Genomic DNA, 18,655 nt, shown 5'->3' with positions numbered 1-18,655 from the left:
TACCGGTACGTTGCTTTGAATTTGCCGCCATCTGGGCGCACCCCTGCCGCAAGCTCTGTACCCGCGGACTCGATGTCCGCCGGTGTCTCATGATCATGTCATGAAGCTGCAGAACAGGGGGATGCCTGTGTAAACTAGGCATTTCCCTGTTCTGCCTTGTGACGGGACACTGATCTACTGTCATGTCACTCGTAGCCCAGCCCTCCCACAGTTAGAATCACTCCCTAGGGCACTTAACCCCCTTCCCCGCCCCCTAGTGGTTAACCCTTTCCCTGCCAGTGTCATTTACACAGTAATCCATGCATTTTTATAGCACTGTTCGCTGTATAAATGACAATGGTCCCAAAATAGCGTCAAAAGCGGCCCTATGTGTCCGCCATAATGTCGCAGTCACGATAAAAATCGCAGATCGCCACCATTCTCTCCTCTTGCTCTCTCCAATCTCTCTTGCTCTCTCTACAATCTCTCTTGCTCTCTACAATCTCTCTCGCTCTCTATCTACAATCTCTCTCGCTCTCTATCTACAATCTCTCTCGCTCTCTATCTACAATCTCTCTCGCTCTCTATCTACAATCTCTCTCGCTCTCTATCTACAATCTCTCTCGCTCTCTATCTACAATCTCTCTCGCTCTCTATCTACAATCTCTCTCGCTCTCTCTCTACAATCTCTCTCGCTCTCTCTCTACACTCTCTCTCTACGCTCTCTCTCTCTACGCTCTCATCTCCAATCTCTCTCTCTCTCTCTCTCTCTCTCTCTCTCTCTCTCTCTCTCTCTCTCATATCTCTCTCTCAATCTCTCTCTCTCTCTCTCTCGCTCTCTCTCTCTACGCTCTCTCTCTCTACTCTCTCTCTCTCTCTCTCTCTCTCTCTCTCTCTCTCTCTCCAATCTCTCTCTCTCCAATCTCTCTCTCTCTCTCTCTCTCCAATCTCTCTCTCTCTCTCTCTCTCTCCAATCTCTCTCTCTCTCTCTCCAATCTCTCTCTCTCTCTCTCCAATATCTCTCTCTCTCTCTCTCTCTACAATCTCTCTCTCTCTCTACAATCTCTCTCTCTCTCTACAATCTCTCTCTCTCTACAATCTCTCTCTCTCTCTACAATCTCTCTCTCTCTCTACAATATCTCTCTCTCTCTCTCTACAATATCTCTCTCTCTCTCTCTACAATATCTCTCTCTCTCTCTCTACAATATCTCTCTCTCTCTCTCTACAATATCTCTCTCTCTCTCTCTACAATATCTCTCTCTCTCTCTACAATATCTCTCTCTCTCTCTCTACAATATCTCTCTCTCTCTCTACAATATATCTCTCTCTCCCTCTACAATATCTCTCTCTCTACAATATCTCTCTCTCTCTACAATATCTCTCTCTCTCTACAATATCTCTCTCTCTCTACAATATCTCTCTCTCTCTACAATATCTCTCTCTCTACAATCTCGCTCTCTCTACAATCTCGCTCTCTCTACAATCTCGCTCTCTCTACAATCTCGCTCTCTCTACAATCTCGCTCTCTCTACAATCTCGCTCTCTCTCTACAATCTCGCTCTCTCTCTACAATCTCGCTCTCTCTCTACAATCTCGCTCTCTCTCTCTCTACAATCGCTCTCTTCCCCTAGTCTGTCCCCTCCCCCTAGTTAGAACACACTCAGGGAACACAGTTAACCCCTTGATCACCCTCTAGTGTTAACCCCTTCCCTGCCAGTGTCATTTACACAGTAATCAATGCATTTTTTATAGCACTGATCGCTGTATAAATGACACTGGTCCCAAAAATGTGTCTGTCCGCCGCAATGTCGCAGTCCCAATAAGAATCATAGATCGCCGCCATTACTAGTAAAAAAAAAAAAATTCAATAGATCTATTCCCCATTTTGTAGACACTGTAACTTTTGCGCAAACCAATCAATATACGCTTATTGCGATTTATTTTATATATTTTTTTTCTACCAAAAATAGGTAGAAGAATACGTATCGGCCTAAACTGAGGAAAAAAAAATGTTTTTTTTAATATTTTGGGGGATATTTATTATAGCGAAAAGTAAAAAATATTGAATTTGTTTCAAAATTGTCGCTCTATTTTTGTTTATAGCGCAAAAAATAAAAACCGCAGAGGTGATCAAATACCACCAAAAGAAAGCTCTATTTGTGGGAAAAAAAGGCGGCCAGTTTTTTTTGGGAGCCGCGTCGCACGACCGCGCAATTGTCTGTTAAAGCGACGCAGTGCCGTATCGCAAAAGGTTCTCTGGTCAGGAAGGGGGGTAAATTCTTCCGGGGCTGGAAGTGGTTAAAAATGACATTATTGGCATAACGCGTTAAAAAAAAAAAAAACATGTTTTGCCAATTTTTAATTTACAAAAATTTAAAAAATTCTATTTTGTTTTTGAATGATGTGGTTGTGCCTCTAAAGCCCATGTCCTTCTCTCTCAAATAAATTCTGCAATATAGTTCGGACGTTTACACCCTTAGGCTGCATTCACACCTTGGCGTACCAAATTGCAGCGTTTTTTACAGCGATTTGCGGCGACAAAACGCCGCGATTGTGAATGCAGCTTACCCCCAGGTCCACATCTCCAATGCCGAAAGCCGCCTGAAAAAAAGGTCCGGGACTTGTTTTCAGGCGTTCGGCGTGGAGATGTGAACCATCTTCATAGAAGATCTTCGCGCTTCAGGCGTATATACGCCTAGGTGTGAACAGAGCCTTATACTTGTTTTGTATCCACAGCGCCATCTTGTGGTGATGCACTTAAATTTAGAATTATGGTAAAGGTGAACTCGGCTTTTAGGACCCAAGCTTGCACGGTCCTATGTCCTATGGTCCTATGTAATCTAGCAGGAATGACTAGCCCCCCCCCCCCGGACTCATTGAACCTCTGTGGGCCTATTTTTAGTGCACAGTACAATAATCCTGATGAGATTCGTTTTCTGTGGTCGAATCCCCATCCATGGCGGTGCCGGTGCTGTATCTAGTCATTGCGCTTTTTTGCCCGGTCTTATTAAATAAGTTTGTATAATTGTTCCCCGTATCTTCTTAAATAACTCTGCAGTGAAGGAAGCCAAGCGACAAGAGATTCAGAATGGCGCGATCGTACATGAGCGGTAAAGAGGTTTGCATCCACCTACTGTTGGGATTGAACGGTTTAGGAGTTGAAAAATCCATTGGAAGTTGAAAATGGTCCTACATGTGGGAATACAGGAATCCCAGTATATCTTTTAAAGCTGACTTCTAGGTATGATCTTTATTGCAGCTTGGCGCAATGTAAGAACAGCAATACCTTGGATTGCGAGTTGAGCGGTTAACGAGCGTTTCGCAATACAAGCTATTATTTAAAAAAAAAAATCCTGACTCCGTTTGCTAGTATTGTCTCGCAAAACGAGCAGGATTCAAGCCTCTGCGGTGTGCAGTACCATATTTGGCCAGAGGTGCGGGGGTGCCGGTGACACTCAGTGGCCAGTGTGGAAGTGGCCAGTGTGGGTCTCCAGGGGCGAAGTGGCCAGTGTGGGTCTCCAGGGGCGAAGTGGCCAGTGTGGGTCTCCAGGGGCGAAGTGGCCAGTGTGGGTCTCCAGGGGCGAAGTGGCCAGTGTGGGTCTCCAGGGGCGAAGTGGCCAGTGTGGGTCTCCAGGGGCGAAGTGGCCAGTGTGGGTCTCCAGGGGCGAAGTGGCCAGTGTGGGTCTCCAGGGGCGAAGTGGCCAGTGTGGGTCTCCAGGGGCGAAGTGGCCAGTGTGGGTCTCCAGGGGCGAAGTGGCCAGTGTGGGTCTCCAGGGGCGAAGTGGCCAGTGTGGGTCTCCAGGGGCGAAGTGGCCAGTGTGGGTCTCCAGGGGCGAAGTGGCCAGTGTGGGTCTCCAGGGGCGAAGTGGCCAGTGTGGGTCTCCAGGGGCGAAGTGGCCAGTGTGGGTCTCCAGGGGCGAAGTGGCCAGTGTGGGTCTCCAGGGGCGAAGTGGCCAGTGTGGGTCTCCAGGGGCGAAGTGGCCAGTGTGGGTCTCCAGGGGCGAAGTGGCCAGTGTGGGTCTCCAGGGGCGAAGTGGCCAGTGTGGGTCTCCAGGGGCGAAGTGGCCAGTGTGGGTCTCCAGGGGCGAAGTGGCCAGTGTGGGTCTCCAGGGGCGAAGTGGCCAGTGTGGGTCTCCAGGGGCGAAGTGGCCAGTGTGGGTCTCCAGGGGCGAAGTGGCCAGTGTGGGTCTCCAGGGGCGAAGTGGCCAGTGTGGGTCTCCAGGGGCGAAGTGGCCAGTGTGGGTCTCCAGGGGCGAAGTGGCCAGTGTGGGTCTCCAGGGGCGAAGTGGCCAGTGTGGGTCTCCAGGGGCGAAGTGGCCAGTGTGGGTCTCCAGGGGCGAAGTGGCCAGTGTGGGTCTCCAGGGGCGAAGTGGCCAGTGTGGGTCTCCAGGGGCGAAGTGGCCAGTGTGGGTCTCCAGGGGCGAAGTGGCCAGTGTGGGTCTCCAGGGGCGAAGTGGCCAGTGTGGGTCTCCATGGGGCAAGTGGCCAGTGTGGGTCTCCATGGGGCAAGTGGCCAGTGTGGGTCTCCATGGGGCAAGTGGCCAGTGTGGGTCTCCAGAGGGGAAGTGGCCAGTGTGGGTCTCCATGGGGAAAGTGGTCAGTGTGGGTCTCCATGGGGCAAGTGGCCAGTGTGGGTCTCCATGGGGCAAGTGGCCAGTGTGGGTCTCCATGGGGCAAGTGGCCAGTGTGGGTCTCCATGGGGCAAGTGGCCAGTGTGGGTCTCCAGGGGCGAAGTGGCCAGTGTGGGTCTCCATGGGGCAAGTGGCCAGTGTGGGTCTCCATGGGGCAAGTGGCCAGTGTGGGTCTCCATGGGGCAAGTGGCCAGTGTGGGTCTCCATGGGGCAAGTGACCAGTGTGGGTCTCCATGGGGAAAGTGGTCAGTGTGGGTCTCCAGGGGGGCAAGTGGCCAGTGTGGATCTTCATGGGTGAACTGGTCAGTGTGGATCTCCTGGAAGTGGTCAGTGTGGATCTCCTGGAAGTGGTCAGTGTGGGTCTCCAGAGGGGAAGTGGCCAGTGTGGCTCTTCAGGGGTGAAGTGGTCAGTGTGGATCTCCTGGAAGTGGTCAGTGTGGGTCTCCGGGGGGGAAGTGGCCCGGCGTGGGTCTCCGGGGGGGGAGTGGCCAGTGTGGGTCTCCAGGGGGAAAGTGGCCAGCGTGGGTCTCCGGGGGGGAGTGGCCAGTGTGGGTCTCCAGGGGGGCAAGTGGCCAGTGTGGATCTTCATGGGTGAACTGGTCAGTGTGGATCTCCTGGAAGTGGTCAGTGTGGATCTCCTGGAAGTGGTCAGTGTGGGTCTCCAGAGGGGAAGTGGCCAGTGTGGCTCTTCAGGGGTGAAGTGGTCAGTGTGGATCTCCTGGAAGTGGTCAGTGTGGGTCTCCGGGGGGGAAGTGGCCCGGCGTGGGTCTCCGGGGGGGGAGTGGCCAGTGTGGGTCTCCAGGGGGAAAGTGGCCAGCGTGGGTCTCCGGGGGGGAGTGGCCAGTGTGGGTCTCCAGGGGGGAAGTGGCCGGCGTGGGTCTCCAGGGGGGGTGGGTGGAAGTGGCCAGTGTCCAGCCTGGTTTTAAAATTTATAAAAGAACCTTAAAGAATACAGAAACTTGCTCAACATAAATGTTTATTAGGAAGAAGTCGCTATTTTTGTACCTATAGCCTCCTATGCTTTATAGACTTGGTTCTACATAATCAAATTAACATGGAAAATAAATGGGTGTTGTATTCCATGAAAATGTCTCCTTTTTTGAGATCTAGATATATATAAAGATGGCCCAAGCGGGTTCGGTACTTTGGAATACAGCGCGGTTATCTGTTCTGTTTCATTCATACCCCTCCTTTAGTGTATCCAGTATTTTGTGTACTTACAGTTGGAGGGTAATCCAGACGTACTCCAGGTATGTGAGCGCTGGTGATGGGTTGGCTCTCCCCGCTGTCCAGGCTGCCTCCGTTTTTGCTGCTTATTGCCAATGGGTAGCTTTAGATCAGGGATCCTCCAAACTACGGCCCTCCAGCTGTTGCGGAACTACACATCCCACGAGGCATTGTCACTCTGACATTCACAGACGTGACCGGGCATGATGGGAATTGTAGTTCCTGAACAACTGGAGGGCCGTAGTAGTTTGAAGACCCCTGCTTTAGATTATACCCTCTATGTGCTTTACAGCTCTGGGGTTCTCGTGATAAAAGGAACATCACTCAAAATGCAAAGTCCCCCCCCCCCCCCCTGTGCTCTCCCTCCTAATTGGCTGAGACACGGCAGTGGCGCCATGGGCTCCCATTGCTGTCAATCAGGAGAGAGAAGGGGGCGGGGCCGAATGGCAGCTCTGTGTCAGAATAGACGCACAGAGCTGCAGCTCGGCTCAGGTGCCCCCATAGCCAGCTGCTTGCTGTGGGGGGCACTCGAGGAGGGAGGGGCTAGGAGAGCCAAAGAGGCACCCAAGAGGATCGGGGGCTGCTCTGTGCAAAACCATTACACAGAGAAGGCAAGTATAACATGTTTGTAACTAGAAAAGATAACCTTTCTGGGGAAATTGTGTGACGTGTTCTTGCCTCCACCAATACTCCTGACTGGAGACAGTACCCCTGGAGATGTAAATGTGATCCAACAGTGTGTCGATCCATTGCCCCATCAAAACTGCTCTGGCAAAAACTGCCCCCATCAACCATGGTTGACGGGGGCTATGGAGGGTTGATATATATTTTTTTTATATATTTGGCAGTAATATATATAATATTATATATTTTTTTTAAATATAATATATATATTACCGCCAGTTTTTAAATATATATATATTACCGCCAGTTTTGGGAGTATATATATATATATATATATATATATATATATATATATATATTATATATATATATATATATATATATATATTATATATATATATATATATATATATATATATATTATATATATATATATATATTATATTTTTTTAATATAATAAATAAAAAAATATATATATAATTATATTTAAAAAATATATATATATATATATATATATATATATATATATATATATATATATATATATATATATATTTATTTATTTATTTTTTATTTTTTTAAATATTATATATATATATATATATATATATATATATATATATATATATATATATATATATATATATATATACTCCCAAAACTGGCGGTAATATATATATTATATTTAAAAACTGGCGGTAATATATATATTAGGTTTAAAAAAATATATATATATATATAATATTATATATATATTACCGCCAGTTTTGGGAGAAATATATATATATATATATATATATATTATTCTCCCAAAACTGGCGGTATCAGCAATGGCAGGTGCGTAGTTGTATCCTAATTATTATCTGCAGTGACTTCTGGTGCAGAACGCACTACACTGGAAATTGCATATACAGCATTTCGTTGTGTGTGTTTCAGATTAATGGCAGCAATGTGTATTGCACCTGCTGCCGCGCCGGAGCTTATTTACCTCTAAATGGACCCATGGGGAGCCATCCATTAGCATGCTGGAACGGAGATGCGGTCTGGCAGGTTGTCAGGTCACCAGCATGCAGGTACCGGGGGTTGTCGGGCTTTCCCTCGGTAGTTTTGACGTTCATACAATGTGTGTTTATTCCGTCAGGGTCCTAGTGCCAGGCATGACCTCACAGAAATTAAAATTTGCTTTCCTACACTACAAAGGTTTACATACAGGGAAGGGGCCATGCTTCGCTAAGAGAGCTTTTTATTTTTATGTATGCTTTACTAGATATGAATATTCGCGTCGGTCTCGGACAACCATTGGGCAAAAGCTACAGTGCCGTCTTGAACGTAAAGCTCCTCTTGGCCTATAAAGGATGTGGCTATACTCAATGTCCAGGACAAGATCTTTAGCGTGGTTACCGCTTACGTGTACCTGTCGGCACATTACCTTTAGTAGACAACCATGGACGCGGCATAGCACGCACATCCATTCTACTTTTTTCTAGCTTGCTTTAGGAGCCCTGAATTCTGTGGTCGTGCGCTCATACCGGCCCATCCGTCATACTGGTGGGCCAGAGATGTTTGGTATTTCCATAATACAGTCCCTCTGGGTTCTGGGTTCCTAGAGCACTCTAAAGCCGGGGTAGCCAATCTTTGGCCCTTTAGCCATTGAGGAACTACAAGACCGATTAGGCATTCCAAAACAATGACGGCTACAGGCCCAGAAACAGTGGCCTGATGGGGATTTGTAGCTTCACCACAGCTGGAGAGCCAAAATTTGCCTACCTACCCTTGCTCTACCCTTGATCTAGAGCAGAGGTCTCCAAACTTTCTAAACAAAGGGTCAATTTACGGTAATTTTAGACTTTAGGGGGCTGTACTGTGGCCAATGGGAGTAAATAATGTCCCATCGTTGGTATCGGTGAAAGGAATAGTTTGGAGACCACTGATCTAGAGCAGGAGTCTCCAAACTTTCTAAAGAAGGAGCCAGTTTACTGTTCTTTAAACTTAAGGGGGGGGGGGGTGCACTATGGACAATAGAAGAAAATATCCTTGTGTCAGTGTGAGTAAACCATGATCCATCATTGGTGTCAGTGGGAGGACTAGTGTCCCATCATTGGTGTCAGTGGGAGGACTAGTGTCCCATCATTGGTGTCAGTGGGAGGACTAGTGTCCCATCATTGGTGTCAGTGGGAGGACTAGTGTCCCATCATTGGCGTCAGTGGGAGGAATAGTGTCCCAGCATTGGTATCAGTGGGAGGAATTGTGTCCCATCATTGGTATCAGTGGGAGGAATTGTGTCCCATCATTGGTGTCAGTGGGAGGAATTGTGTCCCATCATTGGTGTCAGTGGGAGGAATTGTGTCCCATCATTGGTATCAGTGGGAGGAATAGTGTCCCATCATTGGTGTCAGTGGGAGGAATAGTGTCCCGTCATTGGTGTCAGTGGGAGGAATAGTGACTCATCATTGGTGTCAGTGGGAGGAATTGTGACTCATCATTGGTGTCAGTGGGAGGACTAGTGTCCCATCATTGGTGTCAGTGGGAGGAATAGTGTCCCATCATTGGTATCGGTGGGAGGAATAGTGTCCCATCATTGGTGTCAGTGGGAGGAATAGTGTCCCATCATTGGTGTCAGTGGGAGGAATAGTGTCCCATCATTGGTGTCGGTGGGAGGACTAGTGTCCCATCATTGGTGTCAGTGGGAGGACTAGTGTCCCATCATTGGTGTCAGTGGGAGGAATAGTGACTCATCATTGGTATCAGTGGGAGGAATAGTGACTCATCATTGGTGTCAGTGGGAGGACTAGTGTCCCATCATTGGTGTCAGTGGGAGGAATCGTGCCCCATTACTGGTGTCAGTGGCAGTCGGCAACTGTGGGGGAAATAATGCCCAAAGGGCAGGATAAAGGCAAGGAAAGGGCCACCCTCAGGCCGCAGTTTGGAGACCGCTGTTCTAGAGGAAAGTCAAGGGGAAGTCGTCTTGCCCCTGAGTGCTTTATAGTAAACACCCCGGGTAAACTCCTATGCGTTGAGCCTGATTTTTATATATATATATACATATATATATATAGCTTGGCTCCCTCAGATGACTGTACCAGAGCAGGGCATTGGAAAAATGAAGGCCGCTACTATGTATTGGTCTATATATATTGGTTTTTTCTCAAAGGGGGTTGGCTGTTGGACCCTTCCGATGTGTCATGTTGGCGTTCTAATAAAGGAGCGACGCTTGCTAAATGTTTTAAATGATTTTTGAAAGAAGTAACATAAGTGGGCCTTAAATTTTGGGGTTGGTTCAAAGCAATGATCTTTCCTGTGGCAACTGCCATTAATAGGTTTCTAGACACTAAGAGGGTGTTTTTATAAAAAGAAAACATTTTAAATTGAGTAAGCTATTCATCCATCCAATATTTAATGTAAATTTAATTCTGTGCAAATGGGGCAAAATCGAATGTTCTCAGACTATGTAGTCTGAATGTGAATGGTGGATATACTGCTAATGGCCACTAGAAGGAGCTGAGGAGTATATATTTTTTTTACTATGACGGTCAGCACCATCTAGTGACCATAATGCGGTATTTTCCTCGTTCTCACGTGTGATCTGCAACAAATAAAGCTTGGGACCCTTGGTTTTTGCTTGGGGCCCCCCTGCCTAGGCTGACGTAATCCTTTTTGAAGTGGATGCCCCGGTGGTTGATAAGGTTGCAGGCTGGGAATGAGTCTGCCCAGACTTTAAGGCTGCATTCACACCTGAACGTGACGTATTGTACCGCGATTTCCCGCGACAAATTGCAGCGTTTTGTCCCGCGATTTGCCGGCGACAAAACGTGCCGTTTTTAAGCCTAACATACGCCGGAGGGGTGATTAACATTGTCGGCTATGCCGAACGCCGCCTGAAAAAAAAAAGGGTCTGGGACTTGTTTTGAGCTTCAGGCGTTCGGCGTGGAGATGTGAACCATCTCCATAGCCGACAATGTTAAATCACCCCTCCAGCGTATTGCAGGCTGCAATAGCGTCGGGCGTAAAAACGCCTAGGTGTGAATGCAGCCTAAAGCACAAAGCAAAGGTGAAGAGAGGTATCCTGATTGCCCCCCCCACACCTTTCCCGACCGTTAACAAGTGAAGGCAGTCTTGGCTCACACTATCAAGGTCAAGTCCCCCCCCCTTGACGCGTTACGCCCCACTTCATCAGGGAGGACTATAGCCGGAGAACATTTGACCTATTCCACACAGGACACATTTACACGCCGTTTTAAAGGAGGAACAGCTAAGCAATTTTTTTTTTTTATAACTACACCCATTAACACTACAATTGTGGCCCCTGAGGCTTTGGGCCCCCGTGAGGCCAAGTCAATGACGATTTGATGACCATTCCCTCGATGTGGGGTGCTGCCTATTGACTTGGAGGTGTGGCTTAACTAGGTACGTTCCACAATCCCCAAATTGTGGGTGGCGAGACCAATCTGAATGATTGACATGGGAGTGGCTCATTGGGCAACCGTTATCTTTTTTTCTTTGAATTTTTTTTACCCCCCAATGAAAAATTTGGAGGGTTCAGAGCATTTTTCTTTGTTTATATTACTTCCTGACCTTTTTTTTTTACTTCCTGATCTTTTTTTTTTTTTTACTTCCTGATCTTTTTTTTTTTTTTTTTTTTTTTTTTTTTTTTTTTTTTTACCTCCTGATCTTTTTTTTTTTTTTTTTTTTACTTCCTGATCTTTTTTTTTTTTTTTTTAACATGTGGGGTATATTGGGTATATACCATGTGTTTGTGAGCGTGTGTGCAGCATATATACAGTACATGTACACATATATATATATATATGCAATACTTTGTTTACCGGATCCCTTGTGGTGAGGCGGTCCTCCTGAATGCTGTATAGACTTTGCATTTTAAGCACAATGTGCCCATGATAATTTTATACATAGATTTTTTTGCAGAAATTAAAAATAAAATAAAAAGTTACCTGTTGCTATGTTTATATAAAGAGTGATCAGCATCATGCTTCAGTATAAGCTGCTTTATAAGATTGTAAAATTAAATTTTTATCTCCTGAATAGAAACTTGTGTGTGTGTGTGTTTTTCATTTATGCCGATAACGATCGGGAAAGGAATTTCTTAGATGCACTTTACAGGTACGGGTGAACCTCTGATTACGAGGATAATCCGTTCCAGGAGAAGGCTCGTAATCCAAAGCACTCGCATATCAAAGCGAGTTTTCCCATTGAAGTCAATGGAAACGAAAATAATTCATTCCGCATTGTCTTCAATGGGATGCAATACCGAATGCGGGCAGAGGTGTGGCGGGGGGGCGACAGAGTGCAGAAAACGTCCGGAAAGGCCCGAGGACACTTCGGCTCGTTTCCTGCAGGCCAATGTTTGGCGTTTCTCGGCTCCTGCCCCCCCCCCCCCCCCTGTACCTCAGGCCAAATGAGGTACTGCAGGCCTATTTTTGGCTCTGCTCGACTTCTGCGCCCCCGTACCTCAGGCCAAATTTGGTACTGCAGGCCTTTTTAGCTGGAATTCTGCTCGTCTTGCGAGTCAACACTCGCAAAGCGAGTCAGAATTAAACAAAAAAAAAAAGTTGCTCGCAAATCAAAACGCTCTCAAACCAAGTTACTCTTAAACTGAGGTTCCACTGTACCGGAAAAACCAACCAGGGCACACCCGTTGGTCGTGTTAACCACTTAAGGACCCCCTACCGACGATATACGTCGGCAGAATCACGTACCTGTCTCTTTAAGGCACAGTCGTGGGGTCGCGAGCGCGGCGTGCTCGCGACCCGATCCGAAGCTCCGTGACAGCGGTCCCGATCGCAGCCGGTGTCCCACGATCGGTCACTGGAGCTGAAGAACGTGGAGAGGGGTGTGTGTGTAAACAAACCTTCCCCGTTCTTCATTGTGGCAGTGTCATTGATTGTCTCCAGTGCCCCGTCATTGTATGACGAAACGTACGTCGGGAAAGGAGACGTATTGACGTGTGGCGTTACAGTCCTGTGTGGACGGGCGTTCGTGAGAGCCGTATCGGCATACGATTCACTTTGGAATTATTCATTGCACCCTTAATAGGACTTCCTTATCAATGAACATTTTTATTGTCTTCCATTTTTGATTCACTTCTTTGGATTTTGTCATTTTTTCACATTTTATTTAATTTTATAGCGAAACTACATTTCTTCTTCTTCTTGTACTTTGGTGTGTATATCACTTTTTAGTTGCAGCTTGTATAGGGCTTTTTAGCGCTGTATTTTTTTTTCTCTGTTTGTATTGATCGTCTGTTCCCTGATATAGGAAAAGACGATCAATGATGTCACACATCCAGCCCCGCCCCCCTACAGTTAGAAACACATATGAGATCACACTTAACCCCTTCAGCGCCACCTAGTGGTTAACTCCTAAACTTCAATTGTCATTTTCACAGTAATCGGTGCACGTTTTAGCACTTTTTGCTGTGAAAATGACAATGGTCCCAAAAATGTGTCAAAATTGTCCGATGTGTCCGCCATAATGTCGCAGTCACGAAAAAAAATCGCTGATCGCCGCCATTAGTAGTAATTAAAAAATTATTAATAAAAATGCAATAAAACTATCCCCTATTTTGTAAACGCTATAAATTAGGCGCAAACAATCGATAAACGCTTACTGCGATTTTTTTTTTTTTTTTTTTTTTTTTTTACCAAAAATATGTAGAAGAATACGTATCAACCTAAACCGAGGGGAAAAAAACATTTTTTTTTATATATTTTTTGGGGATATTTATTATAGCAAAAAGTAAAAATATTGTTTTTTTTTCAAAATTGTAGCTCTATTTTTGTGTATAGCGCAAAAAATAAAAACCGCAGAGGTGATCAAATACCACCAAAAGAAATCCCCATTTGTGGGGGAAAAAAGGACGCCAATTTTGTTTGGGAGCCACGTCGCACGACCGCGCAATTATCAGTTAAAGCGACGCAGTGCCGAATCGCAAAAAGGGGCAACGTCCTTAACCTGCATAATGGTCCGGGTCTTAAAGCGGAGTTCCGGCCACAAATTGAAAAAAAAAAACTTTTTAAATATAAATACCCCTGTAATACACAAGCTGAATGTATTCTACTACAGTTAGTCTGTAAACTAAGGTCCGTTTTGTTAGGTTGTTACAGCATTTAGACACTTTATAAAACAGAAATTGACTGGGGCCATCTTAAGTGTGGGCATCATGAAGCCAGACTGTATGACTTCCTGGATTTCAGCCTCGCACATGCTCAGTGCTGTACAAGCAGTGTAATGGTTTCAGATCAGTTTTCAATAGCAACGGGAGTGTCAGAGGAAGTTACCGCCCCTTATCTATGCAAAGCAAACCTCTCCTCCCCTCCTCCTTCCAGGAACCAGTAAATATAAGAAATAATTTGTTCCTGTGCAGATATATCTACATAACAAGATGATATATATCTCTTGTTATATATGTGGTGTGTATACATATACCAGACATGTGCACTGTCAATAAATTCATTTTGTTAGTGCGGTGGTGATGTTAGTGCGGTGATGTTAGTGCTGCGATGTTAGTGCTGCGATGTTAGTGCGGTGATGTTAGTGCGGTGACATTAGTGCGGTGGTGATGTTAGTGCTGTGATGTTAGTGCTGTGATGTTAGTGCGGTGACATCAGTGCGGTGACGTCAGTGCGGTGACAGTGCGTTGATGTTAGTGCGGTGACAGTGCGTTGATGTTAGTGCGGTGACAGTGCGGTGATGTTAGTGCGGTGATGTTAGTGCGGTGACATTATGTGCAGAGTGGGGGGAGGTACAGATGATCAGGCATACAGAGCGGATCTCTGATTGGTCTGTATGTGAGTACAGTGATCATAGTACAGCCCCGCCTCCCTGCACTAGACTTGTAACACACAGTGCAGAGCGATGTTTCTATGTACAGGGAGGCGGGGCTGTACAGGGAGGCGGGGCTGTACTATGCTCGGTGCTCTCACATACAGATCTATCAGACAGAGACTCGCTCTCTCTGCCTGATGATCTGTATCTCCGTGCATCGGAGACAGATGGCAGGTGGGCGGGTGGTGGAGGGAGGAGGACGGGGGCGGCGGTGACGGACGGGTGGAGGAGCTAGGACGGGGGCAGGAGCTAGGACGGGGGAGGAGTTGGAGAGGGAGAAGAGGAAGGACACCACCTCTATGGGCGGCACTGCCCTCCCTCCCTCCCCCCCCCCGAGATGTTCATCCACGGCTGCGATGTTCAGCCCAGCCTCCTGGGATTGAAGACACACATATCCCAGGAGGCATAGCAGCGCTGGATGCGGCGGGGGGGGGGGGGCGGCCATTCCGCCGCGGCGGGGGAATAAGAGACTCACAGATAAAAACGTGAGTTTTTAAAAGACAAAAATAAAACATCCCAAATGTATTTAAGGGGGCAGTGTAAAAACGAATGCAAAGAAGTTGTAAAATAGGGTGGAACTCCGCTTTAAGTGGTTAACCACTTAAGGACCGAGCATCTTTCAGATTTGGTGTTTACAAGTTTAAAAACATTTTTTTTTGCTAGAAAATTACTTAGAACCCCCAAACATTTTATATTTTTCTCTAACACCCTAGAGAATAAAATGGCGGTTGTTGCATTACTTTGTCACACTGTATTTGCGCAGCGGTCTTGCAAGCGCACTTTTTTGGGGGGAAAATACACTTTTTTTAATTAAAAATAAGACAATAGTAAGCCCAATATTTTTTTTTATATTGTGAAAGATAATGTTATGGCGAGGAAATTGATACTCAACACGTCACACTTCAAAGTTGCGCCCGCTCGTGGAATGACGACAAACAATTATCCTTAAAATCTCCATAGGCGGCGTTTAAAACATGCAACCTGTAGAATTGTTTTAAAGTCAGAGGAGGTCTAGGGCTAGAATTAGTGGTGCAACGGATCGTCATTGATCCGTACGGATCAACATCCTCAGTTCGGCGCACACACACGTGATCTTCGGATTGACGGGGCGTGGCCTGGAGAGCAATGGAGTAGGCAGGTAGTCTGAGCTTTGCTGCCGTTACTCCTTTTCCTAGCATCCTGGTAGATTCTTGCCATCTACTTCATCCGTCCGCTCGTCTCCGCAGCCTTTGGAGCCTGACGGCCTGCTAGAACGCCACCCTTAGCTGTGAGACCTCCCGGTCCTGCATCGGCCATAGGACAGGCAGCAGCCTTGGCCTAGCTCCCAAAGTGGCGGCCATCTTGGTCCACCCGGCGATGGCGGCCGCCGCAACAAGCTTTCCCAGGCTTTCTGATTGCCTGGAGTTCACTCCCCCTCCTGGATCAGCCTCCGGAGTGCCTGAGAGCGCTCCCGCAGCACGTGCGCAGACTACACCTGCCTTGGGACAGGCCGCGAAGAGACCGTATTTTAGAATGATGGGCAGAGCTGCTAAGGGTGGGTAGTTCAATGTTCTGCCCATCACGCTAAAATACGGGCTCTTCTGTAGGCATCCGCCCCTTACACGCTTCTATCAATAATACCCCCGCCCCTTACACGCTTCTATCAATAATACCCCCGCCCCCTACACGCTTCTATCAATAATACACCCGCCCCTTTATACGCTTCTATCAGTAATACACCCGCCCCTTACACGCTTCTATCAATAATACACCCGCCCCCTACACGCTTCTATCAATAATACACCCGCCCCCTACAAGCATCTATCAATAATACACCCGCCCCCTACACGCTTCTATCAATAATACACCCGCCCCCTACACGCCCCTTACACGCTTCTATCAATAATACACCCGCCCCCTACATGCTTCTATCAATAATACACCCGCCCCCTACACGCCCCTTACACGCTTCTATCAATAATACACCCGCCCCCTACACGCCCCTTACACGCTTCTATCAGTAATACACCCGACCCTTACACACTTCTATCAATAATACACCCGCCCCCTACACGCTTCTATCAATAATACACCCGCCCCCTACACGCTTCTATCAATAATACACCCGCCCCCTACACGCTTCTATCAATAATACACCCGCCCCTTACACGCTTCTATCAATAATACACCCGCCCCCTACACGCTTCTATCAATAATACACCCGCCCCCTACACGCTTCTATCAATAATACACCCGCCCCTTACACGCTTCTATCAATAATACACCCGCCCCTTACACGCTTCTATGCTTCTATCAATAATACACCCGCCCCCTACACGCTTCTATCAATAATACACCCGCCCCTTACACGCTTCTATCAATAATACACTGCCCCTTACACGCTTCTATCAATAATACGCCTGCCCCTTACACGCTTCTATCAATAATACACCCCCCCCTTACACGCTTCTATCAATAATACACCCGCCCCTTACACGCTTCTATCAATAATACACCCGCCCCTTACACGCTTCTATCAATAATATACCCGCCCCCTACACGCTTCTATCAATAAAACACCCGCCCCCTACACGCTTCTATCAATAATACACCCGCCCCCTACGCGCTTCTATCAATAATACACCCGCCCCCCACACGCTTCTATCAATAATATACCCGCCCCTTACACGCTTTTATCAATAATACACCCGCCCCCTACACGCTTCTATCAATAATACACCCGCCCCTTACACGCTTCTATCAATAATACACCCGCCCCCTACACGCTTCTATCAATAATACACCCGCCCCCTACACGCCCCTTACACGCTTCTATCAATAATACACCCGCCCCCTACATGCTTCTATCAATAATACACCCGCCCCCTACACGCCCCTTACACGCTTCTATCAATAATACACCCGCCCCCTACATGCTTCTATCAATAATACACCCGCCCCCTACACGCTTCTATCAATAATACACCCGCCCCCTACACGCTTCTATCAATGATACACCCGCCCCTTACACGCTTCTATCAATAATACACCTGCCCCTTACACGCTACTATCAATAATACACCCGCCCCTTACACGATTCTATCAATAATACTGTTATACCTGAAGGGTTCCACATGTACTGGCACTTTAAGGCTGGCTCCACCCAGCAGTGATGACAAGGGTCAAGGGGCATAGTAGCCATCTTAGAGAGAGCACATGTAGAAGCAGAGATATGTAATGTCCTGAGATGCATGTTGCAGTGTACAGCCGGTACTGAATAAACATCCATTGTTCCAGACCAGAGTCTTGTGTCCCTCACAACACAGAGGATATAACAGTGGCGACGAGGATGGGATTTACAAAGTGTCTATCAGTCTGAGAGAGAGACAAAGACATTGTGGATTGTCACCTGGATAAAAGCAATCACAGATCCCAGCAGGAAAATGTCATTAATCGGGACATTAAGTGAGTTTGATGGAGAACAGACATCCTGGAGTTCCTGGGTTGAGAGGCTGGAACAGTATTTCAGTGCAAATGCCATCCCAGACAACAGGCAAGTAGTAGTGTTTCTGACAGTAGTTGGGGCCAAGACATATGACACTCCGAGGGATCTGCTTTCCCCTGTAAAACCAGCAGCTAAGACATTGGCAGAGCTGCTGACACTGCTAGAGGATCACTTCCAGCCTAAACCATTAGAGATTGCAGAAAGATTTCGCTTCTATCAGAGGCAGCAGCAGACAGGTGAAGAGATTAAAGTTTATGTGCTCGCCCTTCGCAGACTAGCCTCTACCTGTTCTTTTGGGGACTACCTACCTACTACACTGAGAGATAAGTTTGTCATGGGACTGAATTGTGAGTCAACACAAAAGAGACTGTTAACAGAGACCTTACCCTTACAAAGGCAATTAAGATAGCTTCAGTGATGGAAATGGCTGTGAAAGATACAGAGGAATTGAACCCCCAGAGCAGAAGGGAAGAGGTGAAGCAGGAAGTTTTCAGAACAGCAGTCAAACCAACTGCTGCAAACTGGAAATACAGACCCCCACCGAGCCGGGAGTCAGCTTGCCACCGTTGTGGGAATACAGACCATGATTACAAAGTCTGCCGGTTTAAGGATCAGACCTGTCATAATTGCGGTAGGACCGGCCATCTGAAACGAGTTTGCCGTAGCAAGAAGGTGCGAGATAAACAACCTCTGAACCCCAAGACAAAGACATATATGGTGGGAAGATATACATCATCATCTGAGTCAGAGGATGAGCAAGTGCTCCACAGGTTAGACATACATCATATGCATTCAGCACCCTCCGCAATGACTGTAGATGTAACCATTGAGGGAAAGAAACTCAGGATGGATGTAGACACAGGAGCA

At 46.9% G+C, this 18,655-nt stretch overlaps 1 protein-coding gene across 12 annotated transcripts in view; it reads right to left on the bottom strand.

Annotated features, from left to right (window-relative positions):
* KIF23 (kinesin family member 23) overlaps positions 1 to 18,655 on the bottom strand; it is a 912,882-nt gene that overhangs the window by 34,572 nt on the left and 859,655 nt on the right. The window lies entirely within an intron of this gene.

The sequence above is a fragment of the Rana temporaria genome, chromosome 3, assembly GCF_905171775.1.
Source record: "Rana temporaria chromosome 3, aRanTem1.1, whole genome shotgun sequence".
Taxonomy (NCBI): Eukaryota; Metazoa; Chordata; class Amphibia; order Anura; family Ranidae; genus Rana; species Rana temporaria.
This window is presented reverse-complemented; position numbering and strand designations above follow the sequence as displayed.